Source organism: Anser anser, assembly GCF_964211835.1.
Source record: "Anser anser genome assembly, chromosome: 5".
Lineage (NCBI taxonomy): Eukaryota > Metazoa > Chordata > Aves > Anseriformes > Anatidae > Anser > Anser anser.
The window spans coordinates 47,370,728-47,382,489 of NC_139725.1; the positions used below are offsets into that span (position 1 = coordinate 47,370,728).

An 11,762-nucleotide genomic window follows, 5' to 3' on the forward strand; every position below is an offset into this window, starting at 1 on the left:
ACATTTTTGCATCATTTCAGTTCTCATTTTAAAAACTCATGGCCTTAAAACCAGATAAGAACACTGCACTCTTCATTTTCTTTTTTGTTGCATTTGGAATGCTCAGGAGGAAATAACAATTGCTTTAGATGACATTATTGATCATTTTTGATGTAATATTTTATTTATTATTATTATCAGCTACCCACAATTTCAAAATGCAGAATCTTAGCTGTGTTGATGAATTTTAATCTATCAGATACCTTACAGGATGGCACTGTATTCAATTTCTGACTTGAACACTTTGCAAATGTAACGGTCAAGTCCATGCATGCTATATTTCCCCTATTGAACTCAGTCCCTAGTTCTGACCATGAAGTGCGACTCACTAAAATGTGAAATTCCCAAACTGAGACAGACCAGCTCAGTACTTTGTCCCCAGCAATGACAAGAAATTATTGGAGCAGCTTTTTTGCCATCCTTTCCCCCAGCAGTGTCCAAAATTTTGGAACACAGTATGTCAGAGGACGCATTCTTACCTCTTCTCTTTAAGGGAACCTGATTAAAGACCAGATTGATGTCCATGAAATTGTTGAATTCATTTTTGAACCTGCTAAAACCGTCTGCCTCCATAGACCCACGTGGAACCAAATTTCAGTTTGCCATCTGCTGTTTAAGGAAGTGCTTTGGTTTATCTGTTTTAAACAGATTTAATAGCAATGAATTTCAGTGGCTCTTGGTATTAAAAACATGCTTTTCATAAAGGAATCTTCCTAATTCAGTGCTTGTTTTTGGACAATGCAAATCAGGTGCTTCCTCAGTGAAGATGGGTGCCCGTGAATTTACAGTTAAATTGCTACAGGTGCCTATGCAAATCATCTTAATTTTTCTTTCATTGCAGCATAGGCCAATGATTTGTGGGATGTGAACTCTGTGACTAAAACAGCTGCAATGAACATGTTTAAATATTGAATGCTTAGTCAGTCCTTACCTGTGCTTTAAAATTATTTGATTATTAGTAATAATAATGAACATTATCACTTTGGCAAGTCTTCCCTCTTTGTATAAGCCCTACACAACAGAAGATTTGAGTAAAATGCATATTGGGGGTGGGGGTGGAGAATAATGCTTAAAATATTTGTAGAGAATGTGGAAACAAAACTTTTCTCCCCTTGGATACAAGATGGTTTTCTGCTTCACTGGAACAGAGGAGGGCAATATCTCCCAAGAGGCTCAAAAGCCTTGAAAATAATTGCTGCCGGGGTGGGTTAGTTTAAGCCTGTGTTTGGATAGAGCATGTGGCAGTATCTCTCAGGGTGAATGGTATTAAGAAATGCAGTTCATTTTGATTGAACTAGCAAGGAAAGGATTTCTAAAATAATATTATACAGTAAACAAACTCCACTGCTCTGGGCTGAGTTCATTCAAGCTCTTAGGAGTCAGTTAGTTTGTTATCCTCTGGAATAGCTGTAACTGTTTCATTTTTTGTCCTTTATTATTTCAGACCACTTAAAGATAGCTATTTACTATAATGGGTCAGAGAGGTCTAGGTAAGTCTGGAGTGAAATGTCTGATAAATTCCTGCCAAATCCAAACTGAAGGGGTGTGTGGGTTATGTGTGTGTGTGTGTGGTTGCAGTGTTGTTGTTTTGTTATTTTTGTTTGTTCCCTTTTTCTTGTTCATTTTCCTTTTTCTTTTTGCCCTTTATGCAAAAGGGTTGTATAGAGGTCGGAATAGACTGGCAGAGGTAAAACTGGTGAAAATACCGTATATTGGATTTAGAGTTAATGCTGGTTTTATGACCCATTTCACTGGGTTACAACAAATGTATGCCCTATTAGCAAAAGTAAAGAACCCATGCCTTTAGTATATAAAATTTTGGTGTAGACATAGGTCAAGATCCTAGATGCATGAGAAGATATGCATAATTAGCACTTAACTCAGTTTTTAGTCCAAGAAAATAACACATCAGCAAACTCCCAAATCCCTCAGAAGATCTTCATATGAGGTCCAATTAAAGTATCCAGAGGTCTACCCAGAAAACATGAAAGACTGTCTTCTCATTTGATTCATACAGTGACCTGAATAGATAGACTGCTCTGCATTCAGAAGAAAACAATAATTGCATTTCTGAGCAGGTGTATTTTGCTGCCTGTGGAATAGCTTAAAACTCTACCTCACATTTTTTTCCTATTTGTCCTTCAGGCCCTCTCTTTGGTTTTATTCTGCATTGCCTCTCTGCCTTCCTGGACTCATTCAAGATATCTAGTTTTGTACAAGCACAAAAAGCTGGTAAGAACACTGCTGTGATACCTTGCAGTAACAACTATGCTGAAAAATAGCACGAGGAGACATATTGATAAGGAATCTGTTTGCCTGAAATGCTTTGGCACATGTCAGATGGAATTTGCTTTTGGGCCGAAGGCCAACTCCAGGCTTCTGCACCTCTTAGGACCCACTTAAAAGCTATTAAGAGAGTTTAAGTGGTGCACAAGTGTCTTGTTGGCTGTCTGCACAATGCTAAAGATCACCCACTGTGAAACATTAATGGGAGAGGACTGTTTTTTTTTTTTTTCTCTACTGCTGGTAGGTGTCATTTGTGAGTCTGCTGGCAATTTTGATCTCGCTGATGCAACCACACACAGACCTCAAAGGCAATGGAGAGAAGTGGAAAAACAAAGCTGAGTTGCTTTCAGTGCTCTCTTCTACCTTTGTCAGGATTCATTAAACGTGACAGCTTTATGCTTCCTAAGTGAAATAAGCCTAGGAGAGCTCTTTAAGAAAAATATTTAGAGCAGTTATTGGGAAAATATAATTACAGAAAGTTTTGGATGGTATATCAGGGGTTTATTCTGCTCTGAGTTGCTTCTTCATAAACACATGTAGATGGCAGACTCTTTCCTGTCACTCAGTACATTGTGGAGAAAATTAGATGCTTACTTATTGCCTTTACTGTATCCTGTTTCCTCTGTTCATGGTCAGAAGATTTGTGATGCTATATGGCATGTAAAACTATTCACACAGAATATTCTGTCCCACAGCCATTAGTGTGAGGCAGAAAAAAAAAAAAACAAAACAAAACACTGGTCGGAAACCACATTTCCAGCTTCTGGAAATAAAATGCTTGCGTGGTTCTCCTTTGTCTTTGTGCATACACTGTGTAGGCAGTATCTCTGCTCCTTCAAGGAAGAAGTAGAGTGGGAGAAATATGGAGAAGTGACTTTAATCACAGCTTCAGATGTAAATACCATTTCTTCTTCTGCTTTGCCTTTTCTTCCCAGGGGAACTGAGCTGCTGCCAGAAATTAAAGGTAGCTAATAGTTCCTCGGATGATGTAAACTGCTGCAGCCAGTGTTTAAACATGTAATCTGTATTCCTTCATCCTGCAGGAGCAGTGCTCCTTACATTGCCTTTATTTATTACTTTGTTATCCCTTAAGGCCTCTCATGATCTTCTTGTGCTTTTAATTCCAAGGCTGGGAATCATTGGGTCAGAAATGTCTATTTACTATTTCTAGCTTGTCCTTACTTATATTTGTATCTAGAGCTGAAACTTCCCTGTGTTAGAATCTGTGCAGTCCAATTCAGCCTCCCTTTCTCAATTAGCTTTGATGTTAAATGTGAAATCTGAATGACTGTCTCAGAAATGTAGTGCTATAACCTTTCACCAAAGGAGAACCAAAATGGAGTTAAGTGCCAAAAAAGTCTGTTCTCTGTCAGAATCAGGATTTATATTCACAGCCTCACTGTACCAAACAAATTATTTTATCCAACCATCTATTGTATGTTCCTCTGTCCTCTTATTCCTCTGATGTGTACCTTCTTAGGATATGTGCTTGGTCATCAATGTTGAAAAGGGAAAATAGGACCCTCTCACTGAAAACAGAGAGTATCAAACGGAGTTACTTGAAACCTGAATGGAAATAAGAAAAAAAAAAAAAGAAAAAAAAAGAAAAAAAAAAAGAAAAAAAAAAGGCAAGGCCTTGCAAAATTAAGAGAAAAAACGAATAATTTTTAAATGATCTGTATCCTTGGGAAACTGTTTTGTCCTAATGCATCTAGTCCTTCTTCCTCTCTGTACTCTAATGTAAATCACTATATTTACTGGTGCCTGTGTAAACAGTAGATTTTAAGACAGTGCCACTGCATGCTGGATGCTTGTTTTTTACTGCTATAAAATAGCTACTACTATACCTGTACTGATTTGTAATGCTGAATTTATTATTATTATTATTATTATTATTATAATTATTATTAATGTAGAAGCACAATATGTTTCCTATATGAAGTACTATAGTGTTATTCTTGGAGTAGTGAGAATATAGCACTTTCTCCACCTTTGCATACAGAAGATTGGATCGCCAGGAAAAGATAACAAGTCCAGATCCCCAGACTCTTGTCAGGCTCTATTGATGTTAAGACATTGTGCAGTTGATGAATATTTCAGCTATTTAGTTGAGTAGGAATTTTAGAGGCTTATCTTTATATTCTTTATCCATTGTTTTAATATCTTTCCTCTTTCCTGTTAACTAGATATCTGATGGCAATGATTTAAAAATCTGTTTAATAACCTTCTGTTTGCCTGTTACAGGGGCTGTGTCATGTGAGCAAGATTTGTTCTCTAGCTGGGGAACATCTTTTGTTCAGTGGTCCCATAAATGACTACATCGTACATGACAGCTTCTCTTCAATATTCAGAGGCAATTAGTGTGCAAGCAACTTTATTAATCTTTTTTAATAGCTTCTTAGCAGTGATTATGGAGTAGTTCTTAGTACTCTGAAGGAGCAGCATGCAAAGCAATATTAAAAGGTGAAGGTGAAATCTCTGGTTTTGTTGGAAAGATGTACATATGATACTTAGAGCTTTATTTATATTAAGGTACCTAGGTGGCTGGGGGACAGCTAGTACCATATTTTCTCCCTGGGCCATATGCCAGAAATAGGGAACATAAGAATATGGCCGCCCACACTCATTTTTGTAAGACCCTGAATGAATGATACCCCACAAAGTAATGTGACACCATAGATAATCTCATCAACGATGTAGCACCATGCAGCACATTTAAAATGTGTCAAGATGTTGTCTCCACAGAAGCAATGTTTAGTCACTTAGGTCACTAAAAGCAGCTTTTTCAAATTATCCACAGACATTTAGCCAGACTGCCCACATATCTCTAGATAAAAGCAAACTGTTTGCTTCACAGTGTAGAATAATTTATAGGTAGAGACCAATTTGCTTGCAAAGAAACAACAGGTTGCCTTCATTTTTTCTTAGTACAAAATGCATTATGCTAAACACAGTACAGAACATTTGAGTTCCAAACAGGGAAATTATTATAAATTAGTTTTGTATTATTAGTTGTTTTTGTTTGTTTTTTTGTTTTAACAGACATGTCCAGTTTTTGTCACGGAAAGGTGTAAGCCCTCTGGAAAAGGCTCAAGAAAGAAAACAATGTTTTCTTTTCCCTTTACCTTGTTAAGTAGAGCTGTCCAGAGGCAGATAATTCAGCTATGTTCATGATTTTAAAATATGCAACATAAACACTATTTTGTGAATGTTTTCATGAAATGAAATTGTGTCAATTTTTTTTTTTTGGGGGGGTACAAAAAGGTCAATTTTTTATTCTTCCTCTCTCCTTTTTCTCTCTGTCCCTCTGATCATAAATGATCAGAAAGCACTGCACTTCAAGCACATTTCCTATTGAAAATGTAATAAAAACTGACAAATCTCCATAAAACATTTTTGGCTTCAGTGAAATCATATATTTTATGAAATTTTGTTGAAATGTTCCAGATAGTTCCACATGTAAATTTCTTTTAATCTGCCATTTTTGACTTTCTCCATCCAGCTTTACATCATCACTTAGTACATTACTGAGTTTATGGAGTACTAGATGAGATCCATCAAAACTATTTCACCTAAGTTATGAGATCAGTTCTTTGGGGATGAAAGACTAAAGAATTAATTCACAACCATACTAAATCAGTTGTTCTCACTTTTTGTCAAATTGGTCAAGTTTTGAACAGTACAGCATTAGACAAGTGAAAAATTAGACAAGGCCTTGGGGGAAGGTTAATAAAGACACCAATAGCACTTTGCTAGTAGGTGCAGGATTTCATTTAATATGAGTCCTGGAGGTGATCATCTGTTCCTCTTTGCCCACTGGAGTGAAAATATCATGATGGTTACCATCTGGAGGAAGTTTTCAACAATCAGCATTTTTATAATGAAAGCATAGATGTTTCTTTCTAAACAGATGCTTGGGCTATTATTGACTTTTGAACTACCTTGAAGTCCTAGACAACTCAAAAATTCAAGTGCAGTTCTGCACGTTTCCTTCTTCCTCACGTTCTATGAAGGAACATATAGCAAAGTAGGAACCTACTTGTGCAGGGTATTAAATATGTTGGGTTTTGATATTCTATTTCTGTTCTCATTACCTTTTCCTCTGATAACTGCAGTTAGCTGAAATAGCTGTTTATGATGATTCCTACATTAGAATTCAGGACTCCAGAGGCAGGAAGTCCTTAGTGGCAGTTTTTCATTTCTAGAGTACCCTTCTGGTTCTACCAGAAGCTGAAACAATCAATAGCAAAGGTCTATGCAAGATTAATCCATGCAGACAGACATTGAGATTGGACTAGGTGGTACAACAAACTAAAAAATAAATTCGGGTGGGTAGCACAGCAATGTCCACTAACACAGCTTGCAGTCAGAAATGCACTGTTTCTTTGATAGTTGCCAATAGATGTTCTGTAGCATTTCATTTCTGAATCTGAAAGAGATTTTTTTTCTAAAAGTAGTCATATTCCCTGACTTCATTGACAATGAAAAAAATTGTAATGAGCTGTCGGGCATCTGTACACATGCGCAGGTGAGCAGGGATGAATTTTTTTTGTCACAGAATGGAAAGACAGACATTTCTGGGCTTGGAGGTTGCAGTAGCTGTTATTTAATTATTTATCACAGGCAAAACAGTCCTGAAGAACTTATGCAACATCAAGTTTTGTGAATAAAGTCCTTCTGTCATAAATAAATAACTGGTGAAGTAAACACAGTAACAAAGATTCATTAGTCTAGGCAGGCTGAATTCTACACATCTGAACTTCTGCACTTCAGCACACACTTATGGACAGGTCTACAAAACTGAGTTTGATGTGTGGCACAGCACACTGCCCAATGGGATGAATGGAAACCTTGAATTTGTGGCCCACTTGAGTCACTGTTCTTGTAGCTACTTCAGCCCTGCTTCCTGGAGTACAATGATCACTCTAATGTGATCATTGATCTAATGATCACTCTAATGTCCTGTAGCTTGCTCTGTTTTGACCTCCTCATATCTATACAGTAATTGCAGTCTGTATTATCCATGGGCAAAGAATGAGCTTGAACCACAAAACAAATAAAATTCAAACTCACTATTAGCATACTGAAATATTATTTTTCCCAGAAACTAAGTATTATACAGCTCAAATTATTTGTCAGGCATGCAGAAGAGAGGCTGTCAAGCCAGCAATCACTGGTGATCCCAGACTCCTGTTAGCAAAGAGAAATTGTGTTTATGTAGGTTGGGGACAGACAACGTTAGTAGAAAACAATTCTCACATTCTAACTTTTTTTGTTGTTGTTATAGGGATAGAGTTTCTTGCTATCTTAGCTCCCCCTCCTGGAGGTCAGATGCCTGTTTACTGGCAAGAACTAGTACACGACCCAAATTTCCAAAGACAAGACTTAAGTTGAATATAGCATCACACTTTTAAAAAAAGGATTTCCTGAAGCCTGCATCATTCTGGGAAATGTGTCTGCTTAATAGTTTGCAGGAACATAGCTAGAAAGAGATAAAAGACTTGGAGGAGCAGAAGATTACTGAGGAACCAGGAGGAGAAGGATGGTGAATGACATCTTTACACCCATTGCTGCAAAATGTACCACTTTCTAAACTTTCTCCTGTCTCCACCAAGTCAGATCCAAATCCGTTTCACTTTCTTTCAGCAGGTTGGTTGATCTGAGATTTTGAGAGTAGTTGTAAGTGCAAACCGGGAGGCAAAACCAGATATGTCCTGATCAGGGCAGAGAAGAATGTAGGGGAAGAGCTCACTGGGTACATTTATTTGCTGAATCATTCCACTAACAGTATTGCAAAGGCAATCATAACTTCTACCAAAATCTGTCCATATGGACTTCAGTGCGCTTTCAACAATGTGCAGAGACACTTTAAGGTTTCCTTACAGTACTGGCTACTGACCATTATTCTGACATCAATATTCACTTCAGGAGGAGAGCACCAAGAAAGGTTTATCCTCTTGTTCTTCACCTCTTCTTCTTCTTCCTCACCTCTTCTTCTTAACATAATACACACTCAGAAATATGAAGCAGTCACAGCAGCAAGCATGCAAAAAAGCTTCTTGTAAAAGCATTTTGGTTCCTCAAGAACTAGTGTCATTTTCTCTGTGCCTTTGATGCAGAGATTATAGCCTCATGCTAAGCGTTTCAACACTAAGTTCAAAACCAAGTAACTTGTAGAGAAACACTCACAGTAAACTATCACCTTCGGCTCCTAATCAATAAACAAAACATAATGTTCATTCATGTGTAGACGTGAACTATACTTATATAGAAAAAAAGTGATTTGTCAGGTATTACTCCATAGTTATTTTTGTTACTAGTTGATAGAAATACAGGAACATTTTTCTTAAGTGCTATGAACTCTACTAGGTTCCAGAGAAATGGAATTAGATTTGTTTTCTGGTTGTCACTCAGTTCCAGACATAATAGCCTTGTACTTACTGCATACGATAGTTATGCAGAGTAAGAATATGACTTGACTATGACCTTGGTCTGCAGTAAAGCCAAGAAAATTTATTCTAAATGGTTTTGTACTAAATAGGATTCACTGTCTGGTAGTAGTGAAAAGGGTGGATGTGGCTATTTGATTTTGGTTTTCCTTGCCTTCTGATTTATGTTGCATGGCAGTCAGGTTCAGACAAATGGATGAACTGCTAAGAAAAGTAGTGCTATGTGGTTAGAATATCAGGAAAAAAAATCAAGATTCCTAGGAACTGCTTTTGATTATTTTAAGGATTCCTTGAAAGACGGAATAGTCAACATTGTTATTTTTATTCCCATAAAAAAAATAATAGTGTAAAACATGAGAAGATTAATGAAGATAGACAGCCTGGCTTCAGGAACACAACAAAATTCCTGTGTTTATAACACGAGGCTGTTCATTCATATGCATTCATATGCAGGCTGTGCTCTGTAAGCTATTCTTCTCCCTTGATTTCCATGCTTGCATTCCCTCCCTTGAACCTCAGCAGGTTCTCAGGCAGCCACTGGGACCTTGACCACTACACCTGGGACTACATGTTTGGAGGGGTGCAGCATGGAATGTGCTGAAGATGGCCCTCTGGCCCTTTGGAGCTTCTTTAGGCACAGTAGACCAAGCCTTTGAAACAATATTGATCACTGAGATAGGAAAGAGTCAATAGTCAATAAATTAGCTATAAACTAGCAATAAACTAGTCAATAAACCAGCTGCTATCAGGTTGTTAGTATTTTATTTTTTTCTTAGATAACACAAATATAGGACTCAGTAGCATTTTCAGTAGTATATTAATTATTGAAACATGATTATCTATTGAAGCTAAATTATTTCATGGCCTGTGCAAAGCAGGATGACTAAAGCTTGAAGTTGTGTGGATAATTCTGAGCAGTGAGGGAGAAACTAATAAAACCTTCACCTTCTCAACTTGCAGCCAGATGTTTCAGCCTTTTCATACCTTCAATCAAAATATGTGAAAAGAGCAGTTCAGTTACAGTCTTAAACAAAAGCAAATTTGAAGTTTTTATCCAGCACACAAAGACAGAATTGTTCATCTCCAGCTAGTATTAGTCATTCCAAAAGACATTTTAAATAAGGCAGGTTTAAAAATAAATAAATAAATAATAAGACAGTGAGATAAAAATGTTCATCAGATATTCCTCCGAAGATAAACATTTTCACTGGTGTCAGGAACTCAGGCCATTAAGCCAAATTTTCAGATGTGGCCACCTAGAACGTGTGGATATGTTCTCATCTGTTACAATATGCTTCTCTCAACTTTTTATAGATTTCATTCCTCAAATCCTAACAAGATTTAATATCCTGGTTGGAGTAAGACAGGAAATGTCCTAGACACTTGGAAGACGTGGTTTGTGCTCCAAGGAAGATATAGTGAGAAATAATAGATATCAAGTGTACAGGATAAAGAAATAGAAGCAACAAAATTATCAAGGTGATGATGAACAGATATGTTATTGCTAACATATTTGTGTGTTGATTTTTTTAAAAAATTAGGTAAACCACAACATATTCTCTTACCCTTCGCATCCCAGACTGGTTTTTAGAACTTTCTGGTTTCACACCAAGTAAGCCACTAACAATCTACAGTTTGTAAGTCAATTCTCAAGATTTGCAGTCATGAAAGATAGGGATATTGAGTGCCCTTAATTCTCCCACTGCCAAAATTCTACCTCTGCAAATGATCAGTTCATTTACAGAGAGACTCAGTTCAATTCTTATAAGAATATTGAAAATAGAGATTTTGCTTTAGGAAGCCAACAGGGATTGCAGGGATGGGGGAGAAACCACAATTACTCTACCTGCACTCAGTGTTGGTGATTAGCTAAAGACTGAACCATTTCAGCTTTTCCAGCCTTCTGTAATTTGCCTTCGATATTTTTCCTTCACAGAATTTCTTTTATAAATCAAGAAGTTTGTGCAACTCTAATATTTTTTTATGTCTTTAGGGTAGATTTCTAACACAGGGACATAACTCACTTTTGCATCAGGGTCCCTGAGATCTGCTGAAAAATACTGCTCTTGCAACTGTTACTCCTCTATGAGTTATTATTAAACAGTTGTAAAAGAATACTGAAGTAAAGTCTTTCCCAAGTAATTTATTTAAACACATTCAATTGTATCTTTGCTTCCTTATTGCTTCCCTTTGTCACAACACAGCCAACCCTGAAGTCATAAATATCTTATTAGATTTGTCCTTGTGTTCTTGCTTAATACAATCAACAGTAGTTACCTGAGTGACAATGCATATATTCTGTGCTATGAGTTTTATAGTGTCAGTATATTAAGTGTTTTTAGTTGGAGTTTAGGATACGGGAATTAATAAAAGGACTTCCTTTCCTGGTAGCATAGGGGGAGAAAGCATGCAGTAGGAAAGTTTTAAAGATGCAAAATCCACCTAACCACAAAAAGGAGAGAAACTCCAGAGTGCTACCTTCCAAAGTGCTGCTGTGCTTAAGTGACGATCCAGTCAAAGGTCTTTTACTTGTAATATATAATGAGAAGCGCTGTGCATTTTGACCCAATTTGCTAGAATCTTTACTGAAATCTTTTACTGAGATGCCACATTTACCTAGCCAAGAGGTACCCTGGGCAGAGTCCTAGAATAAGGTGAATGTATAAACCCATTTTAATAGACATTACTGCCTCAGGAGGTTCCCAGCATACCAGGAGCTTCAGCTGCCTGTGGCTGCATGTCCTTAGCTGGTCTTTCTGTTACAGCTGGGTGTCAAATAAAACCCATTCGGCAATTGGACTTACAATTAAAACAGAACTGAGTACAGGTTATTGGCCCTGTTGGGAGGGGCAGACTCTCTCTGATGCTAGAAAGAGAATGAGAACCCCTTTATTATGTGTGGTCCCACGTTTCTCAGAGGAGGCTCTGCACATCCTTTCTTATTTCAAAAAGACAATGTCATGACAGATCAGAGCAATATGATCTAGA

General features: G+C 37.2%; 1 protein-coding gene across 11 annotated transcripts in view; it reads left to right on the top strand.

The window, feature by feature from the left end:
• FLRT2 (fibronectin leucine rich transmembrane protein 2) overlaps nucleotides 1-11,762 on the top strand; it is a 77,055-nt gene that overhangs the window by 41,298 nt on the left and 23,995 nt on the right. For 4 of the 11 annotated variants that reach the window (XM_083839807.1, XM_083839805.1, XM_083839806.1 and 1 more), the window contains one exon: nucleotides 2,185-2,271. The exons of 6 other annotated variants lie outside the window; for them this stretch is intronic. The gene's annotated coding sequence lies outside the window, so the exon portion shown is untranslated. Of the gene's footprint in view, nucleotides 1-1,507; nucleotides 1,530-2,184; nucleotides 2,272-11,762 lie in introns of those variants that run through there. One more of the 11 variants, XM_083839808.1, reaches the window with a different exon arrangement.